This window comes from Girardinichthys multiradiatus, chromosome 24 (assembly GCF_021462225.1).
Source record: "Girardinichthys multiradiatus isolate DD_20200921_A chromosome 24, DD_fGirMul_XY1, whole genome shotgun sequence".
NCBI lineage: Eukaryota > Metazoa > Chordata > Actinopteri > Cyprinodontiformes > Goodeidae > Girardinichthys > Girardinichthys multiradiatus.
This window is the reverse complement of record NC_061816.1, coordinates 15,769,493-15,786,092: the sequence shown is the minus strand read 5'-3', so window position 1 is coordinate 15,786,092 and position 16,600 is coordinate 15,769,493.

The following is a 16,600-nucleotide window of genomic DNA, read 5'->3' as shown; positions in this document are numbered from 1 at the left end:
ACCGTTGGGCATTGGCAGGCTGGTTATGCGTGTGAGTTTAGTCCGGTTTTTGGCAGCGAGCATATTCCAAAAACAGGTGGAGCAGTACAGTAGGATGGTTTGGATGATGCTTTTGTGCAATGACAGAAGGAGAAGCCGTCTTCTGGCTTGGTTTTTCAGTATCTATAATGTGCTTCTCAAAGGGCAAATAACTTATAGAACTAAAACATATAATTTCTTTTTTAGGCTTCAATGACACTGACAGATGTGAGATAAATTGTAGACCTTTCAATTGGTAAATTATTAGTGCTTTATAGTTTGTTCTTTGGATTTTACCTCTTTTACCTGTAGTAGTAAATTAGAATTAGTGTTGCTTGTTTACGTTAGCTGTTTGTTTCTTTTGTCTTTAGGAAATACAGTTTAATATAAAATGATTATTAATAAAAAATATACATTCTTGATTTAGTTACAAGCTATTTTTGATTATTCTTCTAATCTTTAGTTGTAGTTTTAATATTAGTTTAAATTCCAAATTAATTCAGATTCTGAGAAATATAAATAAAATATGCTGATTTCATTTTTCAATACGTAAACGATTGCTCAGTAATTAATAGTTCATAAATTTCAGAGGCTTTTATTCAGGAATGCATGTGATTTATGCAAAGTATAAATATTTACATTGTCGACCATACTTCTTTAAGACTTTCTCAGTTTGCCTTGGCTTACTGGATATTGGCTCTAGGGTCAAAACCTGACTGATGGGGAACAATTCTTTCTTGATCAGTACTTTTTGGCCATGATGCTTCAGTCACGGTAGGGTGCACCTTTTCTTCTCCTGACTGTCCTTTTTCCAGATGTCCTAAATGGTCTAAAGGGGGACTTTAATGGAGAAAATCACTTTATGCCGGTCTTCTGTAGTCCAATCCTGGTACTTCCTGATGTATTTCTTTCTTACCTGGATGTTGTTTTTTTTTTGACAGAAAGGGCTTCCTTGTTTCCCATCTCCACACCACAACAGTACCTAAAACCTTGTAAATCTAATTTCTTAGTTAGATCCTCCTTAGGAGAAGAGTCCTGGCATTTTCTTAGGCACCAAGTAGCTCTCTAAACCTCGTGTCTTGAAGATTTTAAAGATTTGGTACCTAGTTGATTTTTGTGCAATTATATCAGCATTAATATTTTTACCTGTGAAGACCTTTTGGATGCAAAACACTGACAGCACATTTTTTCTTTGAGGAAACCATGTTTGACAAAAGGTTCTAGCATTTGCCACTTTTAAAGCAACTATTTTTGACTCAGCGAAAATGACAGCTGTTCTGTCCTTGTTATAACTCTTCCACTGAGCTCATTAAAGAAATATACCAGCTGGTCATTTTGTTGCCAGGCTGAAACTAAACTAGCAAATTAATTTTATTTTTCTAATTATTTTAGCTATTTTCCGTTTGATCTCTCGTCACAGCAACCTGGAGTCAGTGCAAATTGCCACCCCTAAAAACCGTTGTAGTAAAGTTTGTGAAAAGCCAGGTTTCTGCTGGTCTCCCAAGGTTTGGCCATGGATCTCGTCCTGCGTCTATGCTTTTGCAGAGGAGATCTGTCTGTACAGAGCTTATAAGCGAACCATGGCATTAATTTTGTAAAAGCTTTTGAAACTGCTTGTTCAATTCTGCCATTTCCTGTCCAAGACTGGAGAGTTTATGCTGAGAAAATGATTTCTCTTAAATTAAAAAAGTAAAAACAACACAAGAAAGATATATGCTCCTTTTTTAAACAACTATTTCCAAAACTAATCAAAAACACAAAAGTATTTTTAAGAAGTCCTTGTTGGGATGCTTTTTTTTACCAAAAAAAAAAAACCCTTAATTTTTCAAGAAAAATGTTTCCTGGAATTATGGACAAAACACTTGTGTAACACTGAGAATCAAATCGGCTCCTTTGTTCCCAGCAGAAAGTTTTGACCTTTGCCATATGTCATCTGTTTCATCTCCCATCGTGCATGGCGCCATCAGAAATGCAATGAGTATTAAAATATTCAACGTCCAAACAATCTCCTCGGAGAAATCATTTATCAGGTTTTGAATACAAAGTAGGTACAAGGGTATTTCTCTCTCGTTCTTTTTTTTTTTCATTTTTAATTTTCATGATTTATTTTTTAACATTCACCACTGCAGAGTTTGATGGATGGCTGTTTTTCAAGTTCTGTTTTCCTTCATCCCTCCTTCTCATTCATCTTTAATCACCAGTACACCCTGTCCCTTGGCAACCACATGGTTACAGATTTCATTTAGAAACAAGGAGAAAATTAGACATACAGGTTACTTGGTTTTCAATCATACACCGGTTTCATATATCGTATAAAAAGATGCATCAACGTTTTTGTTTATCACTGTCTGACATGAAATCAGATGGAACCTTTACAGTTTTAGGTCAGTTAGTGTTACCCAAATAATTCCCTCCTGATGATCTCCTAAATGCCAGAAAAAAGAAAATGTTTTTAGATTTTTTTAAAACGTTTGTTCAAATTTAGATGTTTAGATACATTTTCTTAGTACTTTGTAGCATTGCTTTTAAATTGTATAACTTGGTTTGAACCTTTAGGGTTTCTTTGCAGAAGCTTCTCACTGACAGAGCTAGGGTAACAGTCTGCCTTTCTCACACACCTTGACAAAGCAAAAACTCTTAAATCATGACAATTTTTACTTAAGGAGGAAAAATAGGGAAGGTGGCAAACCTGAGAACAACATCCTCACTGCGAAGTACGAGGAGAGAGGAAAATACATAACTTGAATCTGTCCCTCTGCTCTGGAACAGGCAGCCACTCCATCACTTTGATATAAAGAAACTGCACCAAGGAACACGCCTTAAATTTCAGTTCACTCTTCAATCCACTGTCACCTACAACTGGACCACTCTGTGTCTGTGTCCTCTGCTCTAAAGGCGGTAACAGACTCAGCAGTTTCAGTCAGAGAGCTGTTGTGTATGTTGATGGATGTGCTGCTTTGTAACCTGTTCTAAATTGTCCTAATGTCCAGATGCATCCTCACAGCTGAACAAAGGGTCTGGGCTCGAGGTGAGTGGCCGTGAATAACATAAGGTTACTGCTGTAGAACCTCAACTGCTAAAGGAAGGCTCGTGGTATTTGGAGCTGAAATCTAAACTTGTAACACAAGCAGGAGCCTAACATGAGAGAGTTAGAATAACTAGAAAGTATGAAATTCATTAGATTAAAAAGTTCCTAAATTGATGTATGTATTTCTGAACTTAAAATTAATTCAGAAACAAAAATATTGTGAAGTAATCAGAACATTATCAAGGCTTTACATCACCTGAGCTTTTTTGTATCATTTAGTGTATGTAATCTACTGAATTTAAAGAAAGTAAAAGAAATGGCTTCTTAAACAAAATTCTCATTATTCTGGCATTTAACAGAAGGAAATGATTTGGAAAATCCTGACAGTCTTGAAAAAAAGGAAATAATTAGTCAGATGTATTTATTTTTTTTTGTCAATGTGGTGAAATAACATGTTTTTCTTTTATGTAAATATCAAGCTTGAACTATAATTAAAAGTGAAAGCTTGAAGAAATAACCGGTGTGTCCAAAATTAGTAACATTATTCTATGCTTGGATCGGGTGCCCAGTGCTCCCAGCTCAGCTCTGTCCACACAGCGTGAGAGTTTGGAGTCATCGGTAGATGATGGATGTGAGGCACGTCTGTGCAGGAGGGTTTGATTGATGGAGCATGCCGTCAAGGTAACGGCAGGGTGTTGACGAGGTGTGTCAACACCAATGAATTTTGTTGTCATTAAATAGCACAGATGGTTTTTCATCCTTTAGCAAGAGTGAGTGTGATTTTTGTTGTTGTTACTGTTCTTTATTTTATCTAAGACTGTGATAAATTTTGTGTTAAGTCTGTTAACTATACTTTTCATACTCCCCCCCCCCCCAGCTTTGATGGCCCTATTAACATGTTATAACAGGACAATTACCTAGGGTTCATGTCAGCCCATAACCTACAGCATTATTGATACTTGATCACTCTTGTCAGACACATCAGCCTTTTTTGCCCTTCTGCTGGCGATGTATGGAACTGGGGTGTGGCAGATCTGAAGGAGGGGAGCTGCTCTGCAGCTGCCCCATTATCCTGGTGATTTTTTATTTACCGATGCTTAAAGCTGCGCTGAACAGCTCTTCAGTTGAGGAGGATGGCTCTAATGACCCAGGTGCACACTAAGCCCGCATCAGGTTTATGTCAGTTCTTGACCACTGAACTCTTTTCATGGACTGACGCAAATGAGATTACGTCATGTTATTAGTCCAGTGCCGTTTTTCTAAAAAGGGATTATTTTCCCATTCAGATAGCCAGACTGCAAAAGATACATCAACATGTGCGAGTCCTTGCCTTTCTATAAAGATGAAATATATCTGTGTTAATTTTTTTGGAGCCGTAGAAAAAAAACATTTCAACCCCCCCCCAAAATGCTATAAACCTTCTCGCATTTTGTCAAAAATAAAATCACAAACTTAGCTTTATGGGGCAGAAAATATGCTGCGAAATTGGGAATTGGATGAAGAATTATGTTAGGTATTCATTGTTTCTTACGAATAAAAATCAGAAGTGCGGTCCTATTTATTCCTAAATTAAATCCTGTGGATCACCTGATAATGAAAAGGCACAACTGCAAACCTACAGAGTAACTAAAATAGCCAGATGTTCCCATGCTTAGATTTTATCATGAAGAAAAAGGAAATCTTGTTTTTTATTTTTCATAAGTTCTGTAGCAAGGTAACAACTGAAGTGCTTTAATTAGTTACAATTGGAATAACAATGACACTGCACATTACAATTACAAATCAGTTGTTTTTCTTTTCCTACTGATCCTTTGTAGTTTGCTGTTCATTTTTTGGCTCAGATTCAGGTCAGGTTTTAAGCTGAGCAAAAAATCAGAGACATCCTGTTTGTCAGCTAACAGTATTAACACTGATCACAGTGAGCCAATGAGATTCATAAGGGATTCTCTGTCTGGATACTCATGTTTAAATGTACAGGTCCTTCTCAAAAAATTAGCATATAGTGATAAAGTTCATTATTTTCCATAATGTCATGATGAAAATTTAACATTCATATATTTTAGATTCATTGCACACTAACTGAAATATTTCAGGTCTTTTATTGTCTTAATACGGATGATTTTAGCATACAGCTCATGAAAACCCAAAATTCCTATCTCACAAAATTAGCATATTTCATCCGACCAATAAAAGAAAAGTGTTTTTAATACAAAAAACGTCAACCTTCAAATAATCATGTACAGTTATGCACTCAATACTTGGTCGGGAATCCTTTGGCAGAAATGACTGCTTCAATGCGGCGTGGCATGGAGGCAATCAGCCTGTGGCACTGCTGAGGTCTTATGGAGGCCCAGGATGCTTCGATAGCGGCCTTTAGCTCATCCAGAGTGTTGGGTCTTGAGTCTCTCAACGTTCTCTTCACAATATCCCACAGATTCTCTATGGGGTTCAGGTCAGGAGAGTTGGCAGGCCAATTGAGCACAGTGATACCATGGTCAGTAAACCATTTACCAGTGGTTTTGGCACTGTGAGCAGGTGCCAGGTCGTGCTGAAAAATGAAATCTTCATCTCCATAAAGCTTTTCAGCAGATGGAAGCATGAAGTGCTCCAAAATCTCCTGATAGCTAACGTACTTTGGACCACTGAGCAACAGTCCAGTGCTGCTACTCTGTAGCACAGGACTGGGGAATGCGGCACTTGTAGCCCATTTCCTGCACACGCCTGTGCACGGTGGCTCTGGATGTTTCTACTCCAGACTCAGTCCACTGCTTCCGCAGGTCCCCCAAGGTCTGGAATCGGCCCTTCTCCACAATCTTCCTCAGGGTCCGGTCACCTCTTCTCGTTGTGCAGCGTTTTCTGCCACACTTTTTCCTTCCCACTGACTTCCCACTGAGGTGCCTTGATACAGCACTCTGGGAACAGCCTATTCGTTCAGAAATGTCTTTCTGTGTCTTACCCTCTTGCTTGAGGGTGTCAATAGTGGCCTTCTGGACAGCAGTCAGGTCGGCATTCTTACCCATGATTGGGGATTTGAGTGATGAACCAGGCTGGGAGTTTTAAAGGCCTCAGGAATCTTTTGCAGGTGTTTAGACTTAACTCGTTGATTCAGATGATTAGGTTCATAGCTCGTTTAGAGACCCTTTTAATGATATGCTAATTTTGTGAGATAGGAATTTTGGGTTTTCATGAGCTGTATGCCAAAATCATCCGTATTAAGACAATAAAAGACCTGAAATATTTCAGTTAGTGTGCAATGAATCTAAAATATATGAATGTTAAATTTTCATCATGACATTATGGAAAATAATGAACTTTATCACAATATGCTAATATTTTGAGAAGGATCTGTAGAGTTGTTCTTTGCTGAGCTTTCTGAAGAAAAGATGCCTCAGACTTACTGTGGTGGAGGTTCACCTTTCAGGAGGACAATGAGCCTAATCATACTGCCAGAGCTACAATGGAAAAGTTTAAATTAAAACATAATCAACGGTTAAAATGGCCCAGTCAAAGTCCAAGCCAAGATCCAATTAAGAATATTAACTATTTAGCAAAGAACAAATATGGTAAAAAAAAAAAAAAAAACAAAAAAAAACCCCTAAAGATTTGCAGCTGTAATTGCAGAGAAACGGCTGAATACAAATGCTTGCCGCACTTTTCAGATTTTTGTTTGGTAAAAAATGTTAAACCATAGTTTATTTTCCTGTTACCTCAGTTATGCTCTGCTTTGTGTTGGTCTGTCACATAAAATCCCAATTAAAGACATTGAGGTGTGTCTACATTGCACTTTATCATAAATACATTTTACGTATAGGTTTATTTTAGTCATATTTAAGTATTTCACATGTAGGTATTTTCCTACTAGAAACCTTCCAGCTAACTTTAACTTGCATAAAGGCAAATGAGTTTTGTTATTATTTGCAGGAATTATTTCCTTAATTTATTTCTATATGTATCTTACCTACATGTTGCATATACTATACTTAAATTATGAGACATCCTCTCTTCCTAGAATAAAAAGAGACATGCGTTTGTCGGCATCCAATTTTTATGAACCCCCCTGCAAAATCTGATCATTGATACCATGCTTTACCATCTGCAGCAGCGATGGAGATATGACCTGTCATTTTTGGCAACGTTTCACTAAAGGTGTGACTTTGGGATCTCTGATCAGACACAAACACCTGCTTGTTCCTGCTTACCGAGTGCTGATGGCATAAATAGCAATACTACAGCAGAGTTCATTGGGAAATGACATGCAGCTAAAAAGATCGCACCTCAAAGTGCCATCTACAGCTCTATAACCACGAATATTGGCTGAAAGAGCTCAAGAAGGGCACGAGCCTGCGTTTTTTTGTAGATAGGTTTCACCACCTAACAAAGAACGTTTCAATTTGATTGTCTTTAGAGGATTACCACCTGCTTCACCTCCACATGAGAAATGCACAACATGTGGTAGGTTAATATGGATCTCATGGTGGGATGTATGTTTTTAGAGTCTTTAACATCCATACTGAGGCAAGGGCAGAAACAGTGGGAAGAGAAGAAAAGGATGAATACCCATCTGATTGGGTTATAAATACTCTCAATGGGGTTGCTGCCTCATAAAGATTATCTGTAGCACACAGAGCACAGAGGCAAACAGTGCATGTTTGTGGTGCCGGAGCTGGGGTGGGGATGTGTGTGTGCAGAAACAGAGAGAATGGGCAAGGGAGAAAGGCAAGTGTGCATTCAGAAAATTTTCATCCGGAGTGTCTTCTGCTCGCAGGGATGAATCCTGAATATTTTATCCGACTCCAGCAAGCTCAAAATGAGAAACGCCACAAAAAAACTGGTTCAAGCTGCCAAATGACTTGTTGTGTCGCCTTCACTTCGCATGATTGCACCCATCACACATCCAATATAGGAGTTTTCTGTTGTCACTCCAATTATGCAATCATGTGCTTGAAATGAAGGCGTTTAAAGAGCGCACAGATCAATTGCTTTTCAGCCCGGCTTTAAATGCAGGAGTGCTGTGACTCCAAGATTACTTGCAGAAGAGTGTGCGTGCAGAGTCCATGCTGTGAAGAGTTTTTAGGTTAATGTCAGCTGAACCCCTGCTGTCATAAAGCCAATTCTTAATGCAGTCTCACATACAGTGCATAGTTTATTACCGGTTCAGAAAGGCAATGGACTGGGATTTATCTAGTAGACTCAAATAGTGTTGAAATTATTATTTTTGTTATTAATAATTGTTTTATTTTTATCTTTTAATTTTTTTGCCTTTTGAAATAGATTAAAATGTTGTTTAGATTGTTTCTTTAAAGATCTTTTTATTTTTATTCACTTTAGGGGTTTGTAGTCTGTAAGCTGAAACAAAGGTGCAAGAGTGAAAGAGGTTTTTCTTACAACTTGAACATTTATTTCATAAACATGTAAATATTCAATTGCTTTGACAGGTTGCAATATCCAACATTTTAAATATAAACGCATTATAGAAGAAACTCATAAAAGGGTTTTAAATGCTTCATGTGGACAACTTGTTTACAAGTTGATAAGAAAACATTTACTGTTCGTTTCAGTAAAGGAAGGGCTATTACTTTATTCTGTAGGACACATTATGCTAATACAGAGAACGTTTCCTATCTCATTTGCTTATATCTACACACGTTTTTCCTTTTATTGAAGGAATCCATCCTCATTCTTGAAGAAAGGCATAGAAACCACACCCGCCATCTGATGCTGTACCAGAGATCTCTTTGCACTTTCACCTCACTGCCCTCATCGTCATCCTGGTTCTGATTCATCTCTCTCACGCACATTTCCTTCTGGCATTTATTCTTCCATCTTATTTTCCATCACCACTTGATTCTAAGTCATCTTCACTATGTTCAACTGGAAGTTGGATTTCTTCCCTCTCCTAAAGAGGTATAGAATGATGCAGAAGCCAATCATTAAAGGGTGGAAAATGTGTGGAACTGATAAGATGGGTAGAGTTCACTGCAACAAGCTTAACTGACTGCAGACATTGAAATGATCTTCTTTAAATTGCAAAGTTTAAAACAAAATTGTGATGAATGGTATACTTTCAAACATTATATTCACCTAGAAACTCCCTAACAAAACATATTGCTGCCATGGTGGTGCTATGATGGCTCATTGTTGCGTCCAAGGAAAATATAATTATGTTTTTTTCAGACTGGTACATTTTTATCAAGTTTCCATAATTTCATTTGCAAATAAATTTAATAAGGTTTTCAAGATTATCAGTTAATATAAGTGTCCCAGAATGACACATTTCAAGAAATTATGTTTTCAGACTCTTTTATTGTGAGCAAATTACACTGTTTTGTTGCAAGAAAGCATTTAAACATGGCTTCATAAAAGGTTTGAGACTAATTAAAAGCTGTTTGTTCATTATGGCCTCCTTCTCTCTTTTTTAACTATTGCATCAGTAATAGGTATGCATTATGGAGATGGGACAGGCAAAAAATGGGCATGACAGCCATACAGATATTTTTTTTCCTTTGAGCGTAGCACTTATAAAAAAACATTGATATTATGTACAGTACTAATACTCATATCTCTTATTCTAAATGGGCACCAAATTTATGATATCGACTGTACATGAGTCTGACAGATGATTAATAGAGGCACTGCAACAAACTATCATTCATTTTTGTTAAGTTCAGTTACTTGGCCGCATTCAAACCATACTATTATGACATATTACCATATTAACAAATACAGTTTTTTTTAGTCTATTAATATCTGATGTACACACACTGACAAAGGTTTAAGCAATGGTTCAGTTTGGACCTAATTTCTGGAGTCAGACCAACAAACGTGTGTACTTGATTCAATTTCCAAGCAGCTAGGACGCCTAGAAAGAGAGCAATAGGCAATTTCCAGAGCATTGACAGTCAAGAGTAACTGTGTACATCACCAGATGTACAGAGATCATTGCTTAGACAGCATTACCAGCACCTGACAGTATCATTGGAGATGATTTCTAAGTACACATGGAGGTAATTATCGTTGGCATCCATATGTACCAAATTATATCCCAACTGGTCTCTTCCTTCTAGATGATATCCAACTTTTGGTTAAAATTTTTTTTCTGTATCAACTATGCTAACAGTCATGTAAAAAATGTATGGTTCTCCAATAAATAGTTCTATATTAAGAAATGTTCACATATTGTTGTCTAATCTTATTTTTGTATTGTAAGAAAGTGATTTAATTGAAATTACAGACTAAAAACGGACAATTGTCTTTCCAAAGATGGCAACAAAATGCATTTTCTAGCTGGGGAAAAAATAGGACACCCTACTTCCTAATAGCTAGTCTTACCTCCTTAAGCTGAAATACCTACTGTGAAAAGCTTCTTGTACCAGCCTCTGACATTGGTCTGAGGAAAGTTTGTCCCCTCCTCACTTTTAGCTGTAAGATGTTTGAGGGCTTTCCTGCATGTTGAGCCAATTTCAAGTCACCCCACAGATTGAGATCTGGGCTTTGACTCTGCCCACAACTTGCGGTGACTGTCCTCAGACAGTCCTTGGTGGATTTACTGGCATGTTTCAGGTCATTGTCATGTTGCAGGGTCCGGTTCTGCTTCAGCTTTCTTTTTTGTTTTTTAACAGATGGTCTCACATTTTCCTTAGGCAACTTTTGATACATGGCAGAAATCCTGGTGAGCTGGTCAGGTCCTGCTGCCTAAAAGTATCCCCAAACCATGACACTTCGTCCTCCACGCTGCACATTATTTATGAGTTTCTTTTCGAGGTATAGTGTATTTTGTTTATGTCAAACATGCCTTATGTAATGGAATACAAATAATCTGAAAAGTATTGGTCAATAGAGCGTTATTTCTGATGTCCTGGTCCATGTTCTTTCTGGCAAACTTTAGACCGGTTTAGAATAGTTTTCGTATTGCACACCTTCCATGCAAGTGAAACTTGTTCAGACACTTTCTGACTGTATAAGCATACACTTTTATATTAACAAGCTAACAAAAGCCTGCTGTAGGTTCTGTGACATTTTGTGGTTTTTGGAGGTTTCCTTTAGCATACAGGTCCTTCTCAAAATATTAGCATATTGTGATAAAGTTCATTATTTTCCATAATGTCATGATGAAAATTTAACATTCATATATTTTAGATTCATTGCACACTAACTGAAATATTTCAGGTCTTTTATTGTCTTAATACGGATGATTTTGGCATACAGCTCATGAAAACCCAAAATTCCTATCTCACAAAATTAGCATATTTCATCCGACCAATAAAAGAAAAGTGTTTTTAATACAAAAAACGTCAACCTTCAAATAATCATGTACAGTTATGCACTCAATACTTGGTCGGGAATTCTTTTGCAGAAATGACTGCTTCAACGCGGCACGGCATGGAGGCAATCAGCCTGTGGCACTGCTGAGGTCTTATGGAGGCCCAGGATGCTTCGATAGCGGCCTTTAGCTCATCCAGAGTGTTGGGTCTTGAGTCTCTCAACGTTCTCTTCACAATATCCCACAGATTCTCTATGGGGTTCAGGTCAGGAGAGTTGGCAGGCCAATTGAGCACAGTGATACCATGGTCAGTGAACCATTTACCAGTGGTTTTGGCACTGTGAGCAGGTGCCAGGTCGTGCTGAAAAAGGAAATCTTCATCTCCATAAAGCTTTTCAGCAGATGGAAGCATGAAGTGCTCCAAAATCTCCTGATAGCTAGCTGCATTGACCCTGCCCTTGATAAAACACAGTGGACCAACACCAGCAGCTGACACGGCACCCCAGACCATCACTGACTGTGGGTACTTGACACTGGACTTCTGGCATTTTGGCATTTCCTTCTCCCCAGTCTTCCTCCAGACTCTGGCACCTTGATTACCAAATGACATGCAGAATTTGCTTTCATCCGAAAAAAGTACTTTGGACCACTGAGCAACAGTCCAGTGCTGCTTCTCTGTAGCCCAGGTCAGGCGCTTCTGCCTCTGTTTCTGGTTCAAAAGTGGCTTGACCTGGGGAATGCGGCACCTGTAGCCCATTTCCTGCACACGCCTGTGCACGGTGGCTCTGGATGTTTCTACTCCAGACTCAATCCACTGCTTCCGCAGGTCCCTCAAGGTCTGGAATCGGCCCTTCTCCACAATCTTCCTCAGGGTCCGGTCACCTCTTCTTGTTGTGCAGCGTTTTCTGCCACACTTTTTCCTTCCCACAGACTTCCCACTGAGGTGCCTTGATACAGCACTCTGGGAACAGCTTATTCGTTCAGAAATTTCTTTCTGTGTCTTACCCTCTTGCTTGAGGGTGTCAATAGTGGCCTTCTGGACAGCAGTCAGGTCGGCAGTCTTACCCATGATTGGGGTTTTGAGTGATGAACCAGGCTGGAAGTTTTAAAGGCCGCAGGTGTTTAGAGTTAACTTGTTGATTCAGATGATTAGGTTCATAGCTCGTTTAGAGACCCTTTTAATGATATGCTAATTTTGTGAGATAGGAATTTTGGGTTTTCATGAGCTGTATGCCAAAATCATCCGTATTAAGACAATAAAAGACCTGAAATATTTCAGTTAGTGTGCAATGAATCTAAAATATATGAATGTTAAATTTTCATCATTACATTATGGAAAATAATGAACTTTATCACAATATGCTAATATTTTGAGAAGGACCTGTATTGCGGTCTGCTGTCAGGGTCAGCTTTCTTAAATGGCTGACCTGCGCATACTGGCAGTTGTTTTTCATGTCTTTCACTAGTACACTGGGGGCGACACTGGCGATGGTGACAGGGGTTCGTCTTGTAACCGGTGGGTTGCCGGTTTGAGCCCCCGCTATGTTTGTCTCAGTCGTTGTGTCCTTGGGCAAGACACTTCACCCTCCTTGCCTACTGATGGTGGTCAGAGGGCTCGATGGCACCTGTGCATGGAAGCCTCACTTCTGTCAGTTTGCCCCAGGGCAGCTGTGGCTACAATGTAGCTCACCACTGTGAATGGGTGGATGACTGAATGTAGTGTGAAACGCTTCGGGGTTTCTGGGAACCTGATAAAACGCTGTACGAGTACAGGCCATTTACCACTAGTTTCGTTCCAGTAAAATGCTTCATTTCAAATTCTATTGAGCTCCCTATAAATTACTCACCAAACTCATAGCCTGCTACAATCTTCTTTCTGGAGGCCTCAGACAACTCTAAAGATCTCAAGCTCACTTCAACAGTCAGGAGCATCAAACTAGGTTTAAATAGGAAAAACCTCTCAGAATGCTGAATGATGTCGATTTCATCATGAGCGTCTGGTGTGAATACAGTTACTACACAAGAGACTAATAAATGTATTTATCTAAAATTTACTGTCAGTAAATAAATGTTTAATAGTTTTGCATACATTTATTAATTTACAATACAAAGGGCTGTAAAGTTGGGAGCCAATTATAAATATATAGGCAACAAAATGTGGGATTCTTAGCAGTAAGGGACAAAGTATATTCATGTTTTTATTCTCTATGCTCTGTATCTTTTAATAAAAAACAAACAGAACAAAGATACAACTTTAGGCTTGGTAAGAGTGTGTATAGGAATGAGATTAAACATCTGATAGCTACAACCTTGTATGACTTCTCTGTGGTCCAGTTTCTTGTCCAGCGATTTTGTCTTTATCCTATTGAGTGTAATCTTTGCGGAGCATGTACTACTGGGAATATAAGAGTTCAGAATGTGTGCCTTGTTCCAAATACAACTCCTCTTCCACTGAATGAGCTTTTTGCAAAGAAAAAGCACTAAAGGCCCTCAAGGCCATGACCAGTATTGAGCAGAAAGGGTTTCTGGATTTCTGTAAAGGTCTTTTCAAGTTTTGCATTCAAGGTTCTCTGTTAATATATTTAAAAATCTCATTGCTTCAAAATAGGACAAACATAATTAAATATTATTTTTATAAAGTCAGATATAAAGTATTCCAGATACATTTCAAACTAAGCCACCTTACAGCTGAGTTTGTGCTTCTTCACACTCTGTGTGGTCTTTGTTTTGGGCTTCTCCTTGGGCATCCAGCCTCATCCACACCTGAATCCAGCAAGATTTCTCTTTAAAGTTACAAGGTAGCAACTGCCAGATCTGTCTCGATTCTGCCTCTGTAGTTTTTAAAATTAATTTTTCTGCAGCTTATTATTCGAAATGAGAGAGAGAGAGGAAACAAAAAAAAAAACAACCTGAGCGCCATAGAGTAAATTGGCATTATGCCCGACAGGGAACATGACATTTCTAAAGCTGTTTTTCTGTTCGAGCGAGGCATGCACCATGAATGAAATGCGGCAAAGGTCATGGATAAAGACTGTATTTCTTTTTACTCAAATTTTGCCCACTAAAAAGCTCACTGTAGCAGCGTGTGTACTTCAAGGTTTGCTCTACCTTTTACTTAAAATGTGCAAAAAACATTTGCTAAAAAGGCAACTTTAGCTAAAGTAGGGCACTAATCAGCTTTCCTTTTGAATGTGATGGTTTTTAATCCTACTTCTGTACAGCTAGCGGGGACAATTTTTTAATCCTGACTTTTGGGAAACACTTTCAGTGCATCATTACCCTATAAATTCTGTAGCTTGCATTTAAAACAGTTTAAATCACAATCAGTTGTGTTGGAATGATGAGCGCAGTGGCAGCAGCTGGTGTGCATGATGACTTCGACTCATTTTCTACCTCGCACGATCCAGAAAGGCTAACAAAGCTGTCACAGATGTTTGGATGACTCTTCCTCATTTCTTTTCATGGCTCAGCTGTAATGACTTCGGTGGTCAATGGAGAGCCCCTGAGCTGTTGTTTTCTGCAAATAATCAAACTGAGGATATGCCAACATACACTCTAAAAAAACAAAACACAGACTCCACTTAAGAAGAAAATGAAGGAACAATTTGAACGGACTTTACTTGGAGTAGTTAAACTTGAACAGCCATTAAGTTACAGTTTTGTCTGTTTAAGGAAAACCTGTACATTTTGGTATGACTACAAGCTCAATTACACTGGATCAGCTTCATTTTATATTAAAGTTTCTTTAAGTTGACAAACTTTGTTCAATCTGCTAAAAATAATTGAAAATAATTTATCTTGTACTGCTTAAATTGAGAATAAATACAACAACTAATTTAAACTTTCTTTTTAGACTGTTTATTACAATATTTTGATGTATATAAGAAATGTTGGTTTTTCTGTGCCTGAAGGTGGAATAGCCATTATACACTTTTATAGCCATTTCCATTTTGAACCATTACTCCTGAGAATTTTTGTTTCCTCCATTTTACCACTGCTTTGGCAATGTTGGAGAAAATCATTACTTCAATGGCAGTAGTCTAAATGTTTTTCCACGTGGGCCAAAATGCTTAAATTAGATCCAATGGTGGGACATAATTTTTTTTAAATGCAACACACAAAAACAGTTTTGAAGAAATTACTAGGTTTTTACATGCTCAATAAGCTAAACACACACTTTACTGAAATGCTTATTTGTAGAAAACAGCAAACATAAGGGTCTGATCTTGTTGAGATTGGGAATAAACAAGAAAAAAAGATCTAAATCAAGAAAATAGAAAACAATGTACCTTAAAAATGTATCAGCCAAACATGATACATTTTTGAGGTACATTATTTTCCATTTTCTTGATTTTGATTTTTTTGTTTTTATTCTCAGCAACAAGATCAGAAGACTTCATTTAAAAGCAGCCAAGTTTAATGAATGGGTGTTGCAAGAAGAAAATATAATGCACAATGTGAGGGTTTTCTAACAAAGTGTTTACAGGACTGATTGAACTATGTGTGAAACGGTTCAAGTTGGCACCAGTAATTATATGGAGCTTGGCAGAGATGGTCTGGCTTTTAGAACCCAAGTTTGGGAAGAGAGTTTGTTATTGAGGCTAACTGGACGATGCTGATCCTGATAAGTTCCAGGTGCACAAAAGAGACAAAGAACTAGTCACTAAAATCAAAAAACCACCCCCAGCTGTTTTACAATACTGTGTTGTGCAGCAATAGGCTTGTTTTGACTATTAGCAACTATTAATAGTTATAATTAATAACTATTAACAAAATTATTTAAGTTAGAATATAATTTTTTTTTGTCAGACTAACAAATCAGAGCACCACCTGATTAGGGATCATTAGCCAAATAACTTTCAGTCAGCAAACTGCTAAGCAATAATGAAGAGAAGTAAGGAAATCTACCTAATGATAAAAAAAGAAAACAAAGGAATAAACTGAAACCAATAAAACGATACAATGGTATCACAGCTCAGTGTGAATATGTTTGTTTTGGAACCAAGGTTTGTCTTGAGGGATTTATAATGAGGTCATATTAGTTTTAAAACTAATTAAGCACAACAATTTTGTGTGTTCCAACAATCAGTTCACAATGTAAATCAGATGGCTAAATAAAATATTATTCCAACAAAATAATATTTTGAAACTATTATTTGCTGTATTAGAAATAAATAACCTTTTGTACAATGTTGTGAACTAGCCCCCACTGTGGATGATTTTTAAATGGAGTGATGGATAAGGTGACCAGATTTCTGAAATTAAATCCAGGGACATTTCCGATTCAGAGATTA